The sequence below is a fragment of the Anabrus simplex genome, chromosome 1, assembly GCF_040414725.1.
Source record: "Anabrus simplex isolate iqAnaSimp1 chromosome 1, ASM4041472v1, whole genome shotgun sequence".
Classification (NCBI taxonomy): Eukaryota; Metazoa; Arthropoda; class Insecta; order Orthoptera; family Tettigoniidae; genus Anabrus; species Anabrus simplex.
In genome coordinates this window covers 240,860,315-240,878,867 of record NC_090265.1, presented here as the reverse complement: position 1 = coordinate 240,878,867, position 18,553 = coordinate 240,860,315, and the positions used below count along the sequence as shown (strand labels likewise).

Below are 18,553 nucleotides of genomic sequence, written 5' to 3'. Positions count from 1 at the left end.
AGTCGTGAAATTTAAGAAACGAGATTTCCACTCCCGGAGGTGCATACGGCCCTGAGGGTCACTCAGCCTACCCAAAATGAGTACCAGGTTAATTCCTGGGGGCCAAGGCGGCCGGGCGTAGAGCTAACCAGCCTTCCCCATCACGTGCCGAGGTTAACAATGGTGAAAGCCTTTACCTTCCACTTCTTCAAGGGCCTTCATGGCCTGTACGGAGGTGACTTTGCTTTACTATATACTAGCTAAACCCGGATGTAGATGTTTTGTAGCGAACATAGATTCACCGAGAAAACACGCTTTTCAGTTCAATAATCTGCCTTGCGTTGCTGTGCCTGTGCTGTGCTGTGCCTATGCTGTGGAAGTTAAAGGAAAGGAAAACGATGTTTTTCACAGAAAATCATTTTGTTTTAAAGGCAGTTGATTGACTACATTTTTTTTGTCCGTTTTTGCATAAACAAAAATATCTGTCGGTTTAACGACTCTGCAGCATGCAACGTATAATTTCCCATTAGAGAAGCAATCGCTTTCTAAATTCAAGCCGCACACTTGTGCTTTATTGATAGTCGTAGCGAATATAAGGTGTATTGGAAATTGAAGTCGTTTGAACTCGAACGTCATGTCGATCGTAATGAGTGGTAGGCCCTATTCGTGGAAGTAGTACGTCTTCACATTTATGAGGTCCAATCAGAATTGTTGCTTCAGTTAGACTGCTCATCTATTTTTTTAACCACTGATCGTGTGCCATTGCATAACTTTGGCTGATTGATGTTTCGGAGTAATATAATTGGCACTCCAATTTTCAAATTCAGAATGTGTGACGGTAATCTGGGAACATCGAGAGAATCGTTGGAAATTTGCTTCGTCACGGAGTCAGTGGATTTGTATGATAATGTTCATATCATGTACATGTCTAGCCGCTAGAATGTCTCTTCCGCCCAACCATGCGTGATTTCGATATTTTTTCCGATGCTTTGGAAAACTGAGTCTACTAATTCTTCTTTTGAATTCATAATATTGCAGAAATTAGACGGGAAAGTGATTTTTCCTGTTTCTGGATTTGTGGGTACATTACCGTTACCGACCTCCAGTAATTCTTTGAAAATATGTTAACTGTTGGACTGGTTCAAAGTTGAACTCTCATATTTGTTGTTAAATGCATTTTTTTACTGTGCTCCAAAAAATTAAATATTTCAAGTAGGCATGTTGGTGTTGAGCTAGGTATAAAACCAATGCTCCCCCAAATGGAACCTTATTATTTCCCAAGTCCGTTAATGTATGATCTAATGCTTCTACTGACTTCTTGTGAGCCATTATATACTCATCTCATACAATGATTTTGCACACCTGAAGACCCTTTCCCATTCCCCATGTTTTAGAAATGTTACATGTTGGGTTTTCTGTGAATTGCAAGTTTAGTAACAGTTTAAAAACTGAATGCTCTGATCTCCTTCCTTCAACGTTGCAGCAAGAGCTAACGCAATATGGCCGTTTGAACGGATTTTAGGCGGGATCAAGGAAATTAAGAACGTTTTTCCAGTTCTACTTCGAGCGTCCAAAAAGTACAAACCACCGTATTGGTTGGCCACAGCTTGTATGATGGTATCTAATGCTATATTTTGTTCTGGAAGTAGTTTCGGTGTATTTTCTTGGACGAACAGCTGTTAAGTAATTTCTGTTGTATAATTGTTTCTTTGTACAATTTTACATTATGCACCGATTTGATGCTGTCATTCCCAATTGTGCCAACAACTTGCCGCACATTGTAAGGCAGAGATTCTCAGTGAAGATTAGCGCTTCATTGTGTATTTCTTCTGTGAAAACCAAGCCATGATTTTGTGGTCCTTGATGCATTTTTTACAGAATATCTTTGGCCATGTAATCTTTGTATTTCTCCCAAAATTATACTAGTTGTTACGGGGGAGCATGTGCTGCTTTTCTCGATTCAACTCATAAAACTCGTACTATGACTGACATCACAGAAGACGATCGACTACTTTTAGAGTTTTACGAGCACAGGACACATTTATAATAACAGGCAATGAGTTGCCTAAATATATGAACCTCCTAGCAAGAATGGTCCTTCACAAAGCATGGCGGCGTGTTCCCATCCTCTTATACAGGGTGTCTCAGAAAACATCGATAACGTTCAGTATGTTTTGCGAGAAGGCAAACTGATCCGTTTTCAAGCAGGTACCCATATCCAGAAACGCACGGTTTGGACACTGTAGCGGTTCGACGTATGAGATGGGTGTGCGTTCTATATGTCATCAATAAACTCAAGAGGAGTATCACATCGTGCTCATTACAAACGGAGTTAGAACTGTGTACGTCCTACGTCATTGCGGAGCGTACATCTGCGGTTCTGAGTCTCACGGCCATGACCCAATACGTGCGGTTGTCTTTTAAGAATTTCAATCGCTCCGTGGACTCGAGCAATAAGGTCCTTCGTTGACGTTACATACTCTTCATACTACCTAAATGGAACTGTCGGGCTTCTCGTAGTCGTCTCTTGATGGCCATGAACGTGGAATAATGTGAGGTATGTCTGTTTGGAAAACGTCTCGCATGCAATCTTGCAGCAGCTCTTCCATTACAATCCCCTTTTCCGTATGCAACCACCATGTCGGTCATTTCCGTAGCTGTGTACTGTTATATGTTAGACTGCTGTTAACAACGTTACTGCACTGGCAGCTACAGTACTCAAGTAACGCAGTAAGATGCGCACCAAGGACAATGTGGAGGAGTGTAGCGTATGCGCAGGAATGTTATTAGGCTAAAGTCGTCCGTCTGCAGTACACAGACGGCTAAATGGTTGCATACCATCCGTATTAAGACACCAAATCGTAACAAATTGTCACAACCGTTCTACGCTCTCCAGCGCCCAAACCGTGCATATCCGGACAGGGGCTCCTTCTTGAAAACCGATCAGTCCGCCATCCCATATCGGTGTTTTTTGGAGACATTCTATATACAGCCACGGTCGTGGACCTCCTAGCAAGAAAGTTACCTCATAAAACAAACCTCATATCCCCCTATATACAGCAATTCTTTCCGGACTATAATGATAGAGTAAGTCGTTGTCGTCTAGCGACAATACAGTATGTCACTTTGTTATTCATAGAGTTTCATATTGTGAAAAGAGCAGTACAATTTGGACATTCAAATGGACGTTATAGTAATTGTCTTCTAAGAAGTTTATTTCTGGTAGATTTATTTACAATGTCATACAAAAACAATTTTTATAACAACATATAGTACAAATTATTCGAGAATATAACAAAACATGACCTTTTACCACGTCACTTTGTTATTCATACAGATGCCAATTCTTCAACTAAACATATGAATGAAATGAACTATGGCTCTATAGAACTATAACCCTTGTCTTTAATGACAGCTTGACACCTAAGCTGCATGGAATGTAATAGCCTCGCACACGTTTCATGGCTGACACTGTACCGTTCATGGGTCACTTCTCGTTTTAACTCATCTTAGGATGAAACCTTTCTGCTGTGAACCCTAGACTTCAAAAACGGCCATAAATGTTCAATAGGGCTTAATTCAGCAGACTGGTGAAGTGTTTCTAATTGTTCTGGAATGTTCCAAATTAACCACTCCTTGTTCAGAGCAGCGGTATGTTTGTGTCGTTATCCTGCTGAAACATGTAGGTCGGTAGCATTCCCAATTTGTCAGCACTTTGTTTAACTTTGTTCTTCAAAATATTATTGTACACTACTTTGTCCATCGTGCCTTCAATAAACTGAATATTCCCTACACCTTGTGCCGACATGCACCCCTACATCATAACCGATCCACCTCCGTTTTTTACTTTGCGAATTGTATTGGCCACATCGTTGTCCGTACTGGTCTTTCTCCACACCCTGCAAGCACCATCGGATCCAAACAGGTCGATTTTAGTTTCATCGGACCAGATGACATTATCCCAGAACACCTGGCCCTTGTATTAGTGTTCTTTCGCAAAGAGCAGTCTAGCAGCACGGTTCTTCTTATTAACATAGGGCCTCCTCCTCGGTACACGGCCATGGTAACCGTATTGATGTAAAACTCGCCGGACCGTCTGAGTACACATTTTCTTCCCAGTAACAGCTTCCAGTTATGTCCGCAGCTTTGGAGCCTCACAATAAGTTGTGCTTTTGGGCTTAGTTCCTTTTGTTTTGGTTTTATTGGCACATTCTTCACTGACCCTTTGTACTTAAACTTATTCACGACATATTGAACAGTGGCATGATTTTTCTTCACCAAGAGTCCCATTTTTCGCAGGGAGTACCCTCTAAGTCAGGCCCTCTCAGGGTGCACGATGCAAGAGACGACTTGGCTTGGTTGATCAGAGTGCAGATCCCCCACTCCTCGATATGGAGCAATAGTGCTTGCTCTCTCTTTCCTCACGCCTGTCTCGCTCGCTCCGCCTGTTTCCCTCTGCCCCACTTGCGCCGTAGCGCTCCAAATCCGGGCTGAGTTGAGCCGAGTATAGCCGATTAGCCCAGAGACGAAGCGTTGATCCGAGCCATACTGAGCGGCACCGATGCACAGTGCACGGAGCTCTTGCGCCTCGATCTGCACGCGTGAGATTTTGGGCGATTGAGAGGCTCTGCTCTAAGTGCTAAACTGACAATTGTATGTGTCAGCTCATATCCAAGCTCTTTACCCTTGCCCATTTCTACCAGCACTCTCACAGGTCTAAGACGAACACAACCAGCAACACCTCTCCTCGCACCACACATACTCACGTAGGCCTATGCCGCGTTCAATGCTGTCTGATGACTAGTGTATGGATAACAAAGTGACTTGAAGTTTTGGAGTGTATGCAGTTTTTATCTGTGTAAACACAAATCATTTGCACTCACAAAAAATTGTGCAATGAGTGGTTACGTCTTGTTATTACATTCACGAGACACAACTATAAATCAATAATTTCCATAACTATACAGGCACACGGAACGCTTTGTAACGAAATGGGTTGTGTATGAATAGGAAAGTGGCATACTGTATGTTCAAGGTCGAACCAATCTTGGTATGGCGTTGTAATTAATTCCATAAAATTACCCATTATAAAAATCTGCCTATCAGATTTCGTTAAATCCACGTCCTAAACACGCGAGTTTTTGAATGCAAAGTTGTGTCAAAATTCCAAGTCAATCGACTGACTACTTTTAGAGTTTTGCGATCACAAACATACGCAGACTGAATTTTTATATATAAAGGAGATTATGCCTTCAAATAAATAATCTAACTCTTTTCATTCCCGGTAAGCATGATTCGATTGTTGGTGAGTTTATCAGATAATTTAAACCCAAACAACCACAAGGCAGAGCGTATCCATCTTAACCCTGTATTATATTAGAAATGTTTCTAAATCACCTCTTAAAATGTGATAGAGTGAAAATTGTAGTTCATTAAGTACATTACAAAAATATTTGAGGTTGTATGCCTAAATCTTTACGAGTATTGTATCCGGTCAAAATATATATAAACTGCAATGAATATAAATAAATTTCCTAGAACGTAAATTGAAAATACGTGGATTTCTTCTCCCTCCTTCTTTCCTTGTTGTCTGTTTCCATTTCAAACTCGGGTATCGCCGCAGTGACCCGGAGTGACTGGGAAAACTTCGCCCCACCTTCACGGTCTGTGACGTAAGCTGAATACAGTAGCATACGCTCTTCGCCTGCCGGCCCGCCCGCTTACAGCGCTGGGCGCCCGCGGGACGTAATGCCCAGTGTGAGCACCTCTGCTGTAGGCTATATAGTGGTAGGAAGAAAATTTGAAACTACCGATTTTTCGTATCACTCGGAATTAAACATTTTATGAAATAACACGCAATATTTTACAAATATTTATACAAAATAAACTTGAAGTCTGTGTATGCATATATGAGTTTTATTATTTTAACCGGACATAATCTTCTCTAAGTGTTTAGGGTCATTCTGTGGTGACTGACACCAGTAGGCCTGTCAAAGTTTCTCTTTGTCACGTAAAGGTGGGAAAGTAGACGGACGGCTGGCTGGTGTTAAACTGTCGTGAAGTCGCCCTTGTACTGATGTGTGGATTATTACGAGCTGCCACCAGAACAGCCTCTTCTGTTTCACCCGTTGTAACGGACCTAACGCGGACTGGTTACTGGTTGGAAATCACGCCTGTTATCCTTAGGCGTCTTTCAACACGGTGGAATATCGTAGTAGCCGGGTGTCGCCTGTCGGGATACCGTTACTGGTACAGGCGTAGTGCCTCGCACGCGTTTTATCTTGCTTCCCCATAAATGTGGAGCATGTCGACGTATTCCTCTGTGGAAAACATGCCGAATGACAGCAAAGATTACAGTTCATTCAGGCCATAACAAGCGGAGTATGCGCAGGGCACAAGATGAATAACAGCATCATTCTACTGTTTGAATGTGGTGAACGTGGGCCTGTGTTTACGTATTTAAAAAACATCATATCGATGCAAAAATATTTGAAAGATGCAGGAATCGAACCGCCGCTGGCAAATTCCGTCGATATCCGCTACGCTACACTGCTGGAAACATTCTGGTAGTACGACGAGAGCAGAGTACATACGCCATCCGGTTCGGTGTAAGACATTAATTACTGCACTGTTACCCAGTGGCGTGCACTGAACTGCACTGAACTGAATTGCACTGCAGCTGGGGTAAATTACTTTGTATTTGAATTTTCTTATTATTCCTTAGAACGCTTTTTATAAAGTTTAAAAACTGCGAACATCTAAGCCAGGCCGAGTACAGCTGTCTTGACAATCCTCTCGCACTACCGCAGTTCAGCTTCTCCAGCGAGCTGGGTTTCCTTGCTGGCGCGATAGAGAGCTAACCCCCCAGCGAAATTTAAGTCGCTTGGTGGACGCATGCACTTGAAACCTCCTTGGGAACGGAGCGGGGCGAGGCTGTGGGCCCTCCCCCAACAGCAATTTACGGCAAAAGGCCAGCTAGCGTAGGTAAGGTGTGTTTATTTTAATACTTGACGCTCGTAGTGTTCAGCGCCACACACTAGAGACTACAAGAAATATATTAACGTGATAACTGTATAGCCACTCGGACATCGTCTTGCTAATAAAAATAGAGCCAGTTCATGAAGTTAATTGTAATATAGAAGAATGTGTTTTATTTTTTGGATTTCGGCATGTATAAAGCTTCTTCGAGCAATCCATTGATGGCACCTGTAAAGTATCTAGGTTGCCCAGCGTGAACAGAGAGCTAAGCGCGAAGTAAGAGAATTTTGTATTTGGTTGTCTGTGATGGTGGTATATAGTGGATTTTTATAGTGTTCTCTTGGATCATAGGTGAAGTTTTTGTGAGTTCTGTGCCATTCTTCACGAATATAACGTGTGTTATACGTCGTGACGAATATTTTCCCACGTTTGTAGTTGAGGCACGTACACTCAGTAAGCGAGTAAAACTATAAAACTTCGGCGACGGTAAAATAGTAGTTAAAATATTCTGATTCAGTTTAGGTTAGAATTTTTATGTTAAAAACAAATAGTTAGTCCCAGTGTATTTTTGTGGAAACCGTGACTACTATCACGAAGCATCACCGGGTGAAATTATAAGTATATTGTTTAAAATCTGCTATATATTAAGTTATGATGGTGTAATCATTGCCTTGAATATTAATGCTTAAATATTTGCGAGTGTGCGGTTGAAAATATTCTTAAAAGAACCTTGTCACGTAGACCTTTCAACGAAAAAGGCAACCTTATAAAATGGTAACGTTGACTTTAGAAAGTGTAGTGGGGCCAAGATTTCTTATATTTAAAACAAAACCATTTTTGCAGCTGGGATAACGAATGTGTTCACCGCACGCCACTGCTGTTAAATAGTTTTATGCATTGATTCCCCACTTCGTTACACTCGGTCACGAGGCACGACACATTAACATAGTTACATGGTAAAAGGACGCTGCATGATTTCAGGGCGTAATGTTTTGCGAACGGATGAGATAACATTTCGCTAGGGTTCAGAATCTTGTGCAAAATGTGCTCACTGAACATTAGTACCACACAGTACGCCTGCAGGGGAATAGCACCCCTGTAACCATGTGCACGTTAGTTGGGCTGCAGCATACGATATTGGCAGGGGCTGCTGATTTACACTGTATGAGGTGGGCACCTGAGCTGAATAACTGTATATTAAAATATACTTACGGCGTCAATCGGTAATTCAGTGTAAACCAAAAGGAAATTAAAATTTCATTCACCAGCGTTCCAATCATGCTGCTTTCACTAAAAATATATGTATTTAAGAGCATTTTAGTCAGTTTTTGACGTACAAACAAAAATTCATACTGCCAGTTTTCTTTCAGGTCCGAAAGGGCTAAAAAGTCTGATCGATTTTTCGCCTTAGTCATTTGCTTTTCCTTCTGTGACCACGTAGTCTTTTTTTTTCTTCTGCTTTCATATCATCACAAGTCCTTATTGCAATTCTTGAATCCTCCTACTTCGAAGGATAAAGTAATTCATAATCTATAACAGTTATCCATATGTCATCACGTCTTTTTGTTGTTTCTCAATTCAGTCAAAAAGCCCACCCACAGGAATTTGTAACTATACATATTATGCGAGGCAGAATGCGAGGAATATAACTGGCAAACAAACCTGCGTAACTGCAACTCTCGGATTTTAAGGGCAATATGCTAGGCCCTAATCGCAGAGCTGTGAAATATGGTCGACATGTATAATGCATTTCTGCAAAGACGCAATGTTAAGCGTGGACACTACCGCTTGTATGTACATGGTGTTTTTCTAGGATAACAGGCATTGATGGAAAACTGTAATTTAAAAGGCACCGCTATAGGTAACATTTTCGTCGCATTTTTAAATGCCACTTCACCGAAGCTATATCAGAAGTCAAAAGTACAAACTTCAAAATGCTGGATCCAATATGGGTATGATGTCCGGTACTTATATTCTTCATACTACGCTGCCTTCTCAGCGAACTCCATTCATTCATTTCTGCAGTTAGCGTGCTGGACGTTTGTCGAAGGGTTCCCAGGTTACGTAGGTTTAATAGTGAGTGTATACTTCATATGTGAACTGAGCCTTCCCACTAGAATAGTTTGTATTTTTCTTAGCAATTTCTGTTCTTAACGTGGATATCTCTCTGTCTTTTCAGGTTCGTACGCTGCTGTTACCTTCCATGCGTTGTGTGAAACATAGTGAATATGTAAGTGAATTGCTAAATCTTTATTACTAATATAATGGGTGCAGATATCAAGGCAACACTGTTGGTTACTTAGAGAATTGCATGTTCATTACCTGATAACCTCGCTTTAACAATCAGACACAAGTGGATGGAACAGACTGAAGAGTACCTATCGGAAGACCTCTCCCGTCTAGGTGGTTGTTTCTGAAAGTGGCAACTGAAACCTAACGTATCCTAAACAGAGACAACGTCCTTTAATTTTGAACAACCGACTTTCAAACAAGAACATAAAAGTACACTTTAATGACAACCTTCTTCGTAATACTCAGACTCCGAAGTACCTGGGAATAACTCTGGACAGAATTATGTCTTATAAACATCATCTGAAACATCTAGCTAGCAAACTAAAAAGCAGGAACATCATTTAAAAACGACGTGACACTACATAAGGAGCTTCTGCTGACACCTTTAGATGGTCTTCTCTAAGCCTGGTATACTAGGAAGCTGAATATGGTGCACCTGTTCGCGTAATCAGTCCATATGTAAGAAATGTAGATGTTCAGTTGAACAGTACTATTAATCTCAGGAAACATTACATCCACACCCACACACTGGCTCACTGCGCTCAGCCACATAGCCCCTGCAAATCTTCCTCTTCGGTTCGTGAGGTCAGAAAGATAAACAATAACCCCAGTCTTCCACTACACAGCGATATCCCTGCTGTCAATGGAAACAGAAACGAAGGCTCCGTATGACAACAGCCCAACAGTTAGAACAAGAGAACTTCCACATTACAACAAAGTAGATTCAAAAATGGAAAGAGCAAACAATTTCTGCTCTTCACCATTTCCGGAACACGAAGAGAAAGGCCTCTGGATTTGAGCTTTCTCGAAGAACTTGAGTATATCTAAACATAGTGACGATGATGAGGCTACCTCCTACACAAGTCGGGCAAAGTGCAATCACCGGCATGTGAATGTGATGCAGCTCGACAGACAATCCAGCACATAATGACAATACCCTCTACGTTTGTATCATGGATATATAAATGTCTTTCTGTTGGCTGCTTCAGCGGATTGAGCAACCAGAATTCAGATTCTAACAGCTTGTTTTTATTACCTTGTACTTTTAGCATTTTATTTAATGTGTTATGTCATACGTTAAATAAATAAATAAATAAATAAATAACCTGACATGAAAAGGATTCAGATGAACATTTCTCATTTCTTAGACCCCGAGTACAAGCACGATCCAAAGGAAGGAGCAGATTATCGTGAGTTTTATTTTCTAATTAATATACGTAGGTTTATCTACTACCAAAAATGGGACGCAATTCTATATTTCAAAACGAGTTTAAATGACAACAATTACCCTGAACGGTGTTTGTTTTCTACTACACTAGCTTCTCTACGAAGTGCGTATTGTACAAGTAAGCAATATATTGAAGAGTAAGAAAAGAATACTTTATAACGAAGTGCCATGGTTAATTAATAGAATTAAGTTAAAACTTAAGAAAACGCACCGATAACTGAAATAAGTACTGTATTTACAGTGGTGGAGCAGGACTGCGAAGAACTTCATTGGCTTTCGCTTGAAGAGTAGGTCTATTGATCAGCATATTATTTGTTCTTTCCTCCTTAAACCTTCTAAGTAAAGATTCTTCAATATTTTTCTGCTTAGATGATATGGCCAGCCCGATTTTTAAAGAATTTTCTTTGAAAAGGTACTATGTTTTTCTCTTTGTTCTTCCAAATTGTAGAAATCGTTTAGTATGATACACCTAATTCCTTCCCGAAGCTGACATTTGTTTCCCCATTTTCTAATCGCCATATAATATGTGACTTTTCTTCAATATTAAACACTTTCCTGTTCTTTTGTGACATCTTCACAGAGGTGCTTGCCTTGGCTATTTGACAGACCTATTTTATATCTACAATAATAAGTGTTACATTGTTGTCAGCAACCTCCAAATACGTAACAAACAAAAATTAACATTGGACGCTATAGCGTCAACACAATTGTACAAGTGTCATCCTTCATATACCTTGGGACTCTAGTGACTGAGCTTTGCGATCCCAAGATCCCAAGATCCAGTTGATCAAAATACGTGGTTGTATACGATATCTCGTAATAAGCGACGTCGTACTATGCGATTTTTTCGGAGTACCGGTACAGTGTTTATATAGGATATAGATAGGATCGTTATATTTCGCCGTTATATCTAGTGCGTGCCTTTGCTGGCAGGACCTAGTGTTTACAGTGCACTATGTCTTCTGATATAGGCTAGAGCAATTTTGTTACTTTCATTGGTCTCTCTCAGTCTTATCCTTGGCTTTTACAATATGAAAGTGTCTGAGGTATGAGCGATGCTAGTAATGCCATTCCATGTGCAGCTAGTCCCTGCTGTGAATGGTGTGAAAATGTTGCTGATAGGGTCGGTTGATGCATGTATTTCAGTGGGCTTGGCAGACTGATATGTAATAGCAACTTCTAGTTCGGTGAGGAAAGCAACGGGAAACTATCTAACTCATTTCCCTAATATGCCTCTTCAGTGATGCCTAGGCAATCTACGACAGCTGATGGCGGAACTGTTGAGGATCCAACCAGCCTTAGGGCTGACGACTGAACATACATACATATTCAATACGTCGTTAAGAGCGACGTCGCAATAAAAGATTTCGAGTGTACAATCAAAATACAATACTTACTACCGGTATGCTAACATTCTGGGAAAATGTACATTAGGAAGTACCTGAAATGACCATCTTGCTTCAGTTTCGTATGGCTGTTCCTTCCTTGACTTCCTGACATATTATTTTCAAAATGCCACTCCTCATGCCTGTGACTGGGTCCATAAAGACCATACTAAAGATCTGCCTGTCACGTGAACCACATCATAAAGCATGGGGTCTTTAAAACCCAGTGCGTTGTACAGTATAAGATGACGTTAAAACGGCGTGAAATGAAGCGAGCTTGTTTACCGTAATTGAGACAGCAATGCAAACAAAAGCAAAATGAATACACTGACAGGCACACTTAGCCGTCCTCATCTATATAATTACCACTCAGTTAACCCGGTGGGTTAATAAGTATCATCCTCTCCTCGCTGTCGTGCGGTGCGGCCGTATTAGGATTGTTATGTGCCAAAGAAACCTCCCGAGTGGACAAAACCGCACTGCACGGTGAGTGCAATCGCTTGCCACGAGCAAAAAATCTTCAACTGCAGACATTGTTAGATTGGCGGCCTATAATTTTCGAATTCTTCTATAAACACGCTCAGCACCGCCCAGTGCAAGAAAAAGAAATGCACGAGGAGGAGATGAGGTACAATGACCTCTAGGTAACAACAGAGAAACGTGCTTACTACTGCAGCAGTCTTTGTACCAAATAGGCCTTCGAACGTTTCGGTGCTTGTTGTTTAAAGGGGACTAACATCGAGGTCATCGAACATTTCACATGGCGGAGAATTTATTGAGAGCTTCCGTCTGTTGGCTCAAACCACTGAGGTTACTGTCTCATTTAAAGATGTGAAAGCTGCCGAAGTATGAATATGAATGGTTCTCGACTTCTCTTCCCGAGCATCTTTCCTTGAATGACGAGCAGGAATTTGCTCCAGCGAATCTCCTTAGTTAACTAATGGAATGTCGGTCCCCTGGTCGCAATATCGTGGGTTCATACTTAACCGAAGTACAATTTTTGATGGGAGGAAAGAAGTCTCTTTGACACCATGTCGTACGATGTTAGTATGTAAAACATCTGCGGTGATACATTTGGTATTTTCCCAGTCCAGTCGAGTTCCAGACTCTCCGCCGTCTTGTGGAGTAAAATAGAACGTCGACATTCACACGCAGGCAGTCTAAATGGCATCGTCAGCATGCATGTGCACGGCAATTGAAGCTGTTATTATTATTATTATTATTATTATTATTATTATTATTATTATTAGTATTATTATTATGATTACAACTTCCCCCATGCGGAGGCTGCCACAAGGACAAAGTATGTCGACTACACAGTATTTTGTCATAGAATGTTAATAACTGACACTTCTTATTTCTATTTTTTATTTTATTCTGACACAGTCTCAATCACATAGTGTAGTCAAGATCCCACGTTAAAATAAGAGGCACTTTAGGATTGCGCAAGAATTTCGCAAAACAAGAAACAGTAATCAACATTGCTCGCAGGAAAATTATCTTATTTAAACGTTAAAAAACAGCCACGAAGTCATTGTCTGAGAATCAATGAAAAGCAATGAAAGTGTTTACAAATAGAAATGGTCTCAAGCAACATTTTATGTATCGTTATCACCAGCAAGTTCAATATCAAGGTCAATCAATCAATCAATCAATCAATCAATCAATACTAATCTGTATTTAGGGCAGTCGCCCAGGTGACAGATTCCCTATCTGTTGTTTTCCTAGCCTTTCCTTAAATGATTTCAAAGAAATTGGAAATTTATTGAACATCTCCCTTGGTAAGGTATTCCAATCCCTAACTTCTCTTCCTATAAGTTAATATTTTCCCCAATTTGTCCCCTTGAATTACAACTTTATCTTCATATTGTGGTCTTTCCTACTTTTAAAGACGCCACTCAAACTTATTCGTCTACTAATGTCATTCCACGCCATCTCTCCACCGACAGCTCAAAACATACCACTTAGTCGAGCAGCTCGTCTTCTTTCTCCCAATTCTTCCCAGCCCAAATTTTTCTACGTTCTTGTAACGCTACTCTTTTGTCGGAAATCACCCAGAACAAATCGAGCTGCTTTTCTTCGGATTTTTTCCAGTTCTTGAATCAAGTAATTCTCTTGAGGGTCCCAAACACTGGAACCATACTCTAATTGGGGTCTTACCAGAAACTTATATGCCGTCTCCTTTACATCCTTACTTTATTTATTGAACATTGAACATTACAGGCTGTTCGCCCCGATACATGTTCACCGTACTATAATACCAGAAACAGAAAGAACCATAAAATAAAATAAACTAAACAATTAAAACAGTTCTATAAGCACACCAACTAGTCTACTGAGCTATCCCCTACATGGGCGGATGACCAGTCCACATGTAAGGGTCAACCCTGCAATCCTGTCAACTAAGTTGGTGGTCCCTCACACGAGCGGTATACCAGTCTCCATGTGAGTCACCACCCTAGACTAATTCTACTAATTTGCCCCTACTATTAACAAAAGAAACCAATAAAATGCTTTACATCCTTACTACAACCCCTGAACACCCTCATAACCATGTGCAGAGACCTGTTTCCAGTCATTCGACCAGGTCAGGAATGGAATGAATGAAGCCCCGTCTAGCGGCGAGGATAGAAACTGTACTGGCTGCCGAAGCCTGTCGCGCATCTCTGCGGCAATGATTGATGAATGACAGATGAAATGAAATGATATTGGAGAGTGTTGCTGGAATGAAATATGAGAGGGAAAACTTGAGTACCCGGAGAAAAATCTGTCCCGCCTCCGCTTTGTCCAGCATAAATCTCACATGGAGTGACCGGGTTTTGCACCACGGAACCCAGCGGTGAAAGGCGGGCGCGCTGCCGCCTGAGCCACGGAGGTTCTAGACTTTAACAGATATGTTTGTAAAAGTAATATGTCGCTTGATTCGTCCTACTCTGTCATATGGTTGTTGCTCATTTTCCGTACCTCTCCATTTTTAAGGAATTTTGAAAGTAAGTTGCAAGAATCAGGTTGTAATATAGTCCAAATACCGTCAAACACAATGGACACGAGCATTTTAAAAAAAATCAAGCAATGTGTATTAAGTGTTTACAATAATTTAATGATACTTGGCATATCATTTATAGTTTAAAAGCGTAGCAGAGTTTCTTATACAGGCGGGTTACTTTCTTCAATTCTTAAATCTAATTACGTTCGACCACAACTGAAAGGCGGAGTAGTTCCAATCTAAGATTTAAATGATCTCGAGTATGGAGAATTTGAAGAAATGGAAAAGCAGTGCAAATGTTTTTGAAATAAAATTGCACACTTTCGAATACCACTGTCACATAGATCTCATCTTGCATTCGGGAGATAATGGGTTCGAACCTCACTCTTGGCAGCCCTGAAGAAGTCTCTTAACGAGAGTCCTCGGGTTCGATTCTCGGCCAGGTTTGGGATTTTTACTTGGATCTGGGGGCTGATTCGAGGTCCCCTGAGCCTACACGAGAATAACTATGGAGCTATTTGACGATGAAATAGCGATCCCGGTCTAGAAAACAAAGAGTAATGACCGAGAGAACTCGTCTTGATGGTCACGCGTCGCCTATAATCTTCAGGCATTCAGGCTAAGAAGCAGCAGCTTGATGGACCGAGATCTGTCAGGGTTGTATCGCCAAGGGAAGGTAGGTGGGAGCATTTGTAGTCGCTGAGCTATAAAAAACATATTCAGCTAACGACAGTTGTAGCTCTCCCCTTAAAAAAGGACTCACCTCCACATCCTTTGCACCATGACCTTTCCTGCATGGTGCGAAAAATTATCATAGTGTGAGTTGTGGAGTCTGGGAATGCGCGAGAAAGAAATTCCTGAGCCATGCTGCATGAGGAGCAAGTTAAACAAGGGAAGCAGCGGGATTTGGATTGGTCTGTGAAATGTGGAACGTGCAGCAGTTCGTGTTGTTATCGTATAGATTTTGGTGTTCGTGGAAGTGAAGGTGTCACAGGTTGTAGCCCTTATCGATCACTAGGAACACAGTGAGATCACAGTGACGCCTGTGGACGCCCCGGCGCCGTTCTGACACGACCTGCCTGTGGCGTGAATAGCGGCGCTGCAGGATGTGGCTACCGCTTACAATGGTACAGTGTGTCCCAGATCTGACTACACCTCACTCAGTGAACACGATACCCAGATACAAATTTTATTCACCATTGAGCACGAACTGTGTTTTCTTAGGAGAGACTGTAGCGAAGTAGAATACCCTAGTTCATTTTCCTCAGGATGTTCTTAACCGACGCCATTGGAATTTGACTGAGAAATAGGTACATAATGCATGCATTATTACTGGTTTTATGGAAGCACTACCTTGATAAACAGTATTTTAAATACATGTTTCACTGTTTCAAAATGTTTAATGGTAAACATTTAACACATTGCTACCTTTAAATTATTAAGCTACAAATCCAATAACCGCTTACGCCTGTGACTATAACGTCTAGTAAGATTTTCATGCTTCTAATTTCATTATTTCGTAGGAAACTGTACGTTAGTAGGAAAGTATCAGGTTACGGGTAAATGCACCAATGGGAATTTTTTGGGAAGTAGTCCTGATAAACACGCGGCTTCCTTCACGATGCAAACAAACATGGCCGGCAGTGACAGTTAATAGTGCTACAAACACACTGTTAAAATAGGAAAGTATCCCTAGACCTGTAAAATCTAGAATATGATTTCAGGGAAATGTATACGTCGGGGTTAGACCTGGTTCGTATGTTAGAAATTTAAGTGAGATTACATTGCATTTAAACATCATATGAATAGGAAATAATATCCAGCCTGGCACATACAATATCATACATTGAAATTTCTGACAGAAACTACTACATTTATAAATGAAAGAACTAGCTTATCGTTGACTAGTTTTTATACAGTTACAGAAAACGTGCCTTCATGATCCCTTCAGCATAAATGACATCTAGCAGCATAAGAGACACAGCACAACTTTCTTGATACGAATCAGTCACCGAGCTCGATAGCTGCAGTCGCTTAAGTGCGCCCAATATCCAGTATTCGGGAAATAGTACGTTCGACCCCCCACTGTTGGTAGCCCTGAAGATGGTTTCCAATGGTTTTCCATTTTCACACCAGGCAAATGCTGGGGCTGTACCTTAATTCAGGCTACGGCCATTTCCTTTCCACTCCTAGCCCTTTCCGCTCCCATCGTCGCCATCAGACCTATCTGTGTCGATGCGACGTAAAGCGACTTGTAAAAAGAAATGCATATTAAAAAGTCATTCGTGATGTTATGGTTAGTATGAATGCACACCGAATACCTGGAAGCAGGCAGTTCATAGAGCTGATGAAAATGATGTCAAACCGTTGATCACATGTCACCGATTAGTTAAGAAGAACTTTCATTTAAGATGCTTTAAAATAGCTAAACATAAATGCTATCCGATCAGCGAACGCTGTTCAGATGAGAGAGGTAGAAAAGATCAGGCAACTACGTCATGACGAAGGTTGATCAGATGGGAATTAGGCGTCCTACCCGATTCAAGTCACTTCGGCTGATTTTTAATTAGTAATTCGTTTACACTTATTCTATAGTGGATTACATTTGATGGTACTTAGGTAAGAATGTTTTTGTTTGTATTTATTATATACTAGCAAACGTACTTCCGTTTGTACCCTTTATTGAGGTGTGATTTTTAAGCATCAACGTTCGCACACTCTGGAATCCAGTCTGAATTAGCTGGACGTACCAAGAAACGGCCAAATACTCAGCCGGACAATGCCCGGCCGGCGGTTGCTCTGGAACGCGCGTTTTAACACATACGAGCCGAATTTCCTAACGAACCGTTAGTTAAAAAGAAAATTCATATGACCTATTTCGTAGTAAACTGAATTTCGATTATAGGACCAACCATTTGCCAGTTACTTTGGTTTTTAGTGGATAAAACATGCGCAATTTCAGTAAATACCTACATATCAATGACCGTCATTTATACTTTTTTATTGATGAATTAGAATAGGCTTGTATCTGAAGTGAATAACTGAGGTTTATCCAGTTGTTCGAGAAGTTTCGGCGTTATTGAACGAGAAATGAAGAGGCAGCAGCTCATTCTAAACTGTTACAAAACATTTTAAAATAACTTCTGAAATATATGTTTAGGTCAATATCTTGGAACAGAACATATCAGAATGTGCCCGTCGTTTAGTTCCAGTCCTATTACAATTAAAAACTGGGTCTGACCATCGCCACCTTGGTCTCCCTCTACTTCTCTTACCGTCCAAGGCCGAGCTGATAGGCAACCTATCCTCTTCTGTTCGCCTCACATGACCTCACCGCCAAAGACGGTTGATACATACAGCTTCCCAACTTTGCCTTTTACCTCCTCCTGTCGAGTACCATCCTGCCGTTCTTCCCATCTGTTTGTGTTACCAATCATTCTCGCTATTATCATGCCTGTTCCTTCTAACTTGTGAATAAGATGTCCTGAGTCCACTCACAATTCGCTCCCGTACAGCAGAGGTGGTCTGAAAACAAGCCGATGTAAAGATAGCTTTGTCCGCTGGTCCGGCAGTCGTTTGTTTGCTCTGAAGGTATACAGACTAAAATGATAAAAATCTGTAACATTTTTACGTAACGTTTCTACGCTTTAAAAACTAAAGGTAAATGCTTGGTATCATTATTGTTCAAATTTACCCACGTTTAAT

General features: G+C 41.0%; 1 protein-coding gene across 2 annotated transcripts in view; it reads left to right on the top strand.

Annotated features, from left to right (window-relative positions):
* The window catches only part of LOC136886300 (uncharacterized), a 697,376-nt gene that overhangs the window by 339,456 nt on the left and 339,367 nt on the right, over nt 1–18,553 (top strand). The window contains exon 3 of one of the 2 annotated variants that reach the window (XM_068231038.1): nt 9,137–9,187. The exons of the other annotated variant lie outside the window; for it this stretch is intronic. The gene's annotated coding sequence lies outside the window, so the exon portion shown is untranslated. The remainder of the gene's footprint in view (nt 1–9,136; nt 9,188–18,553) is intronic. 2 annotated transcript variants of the gene reach the window in all.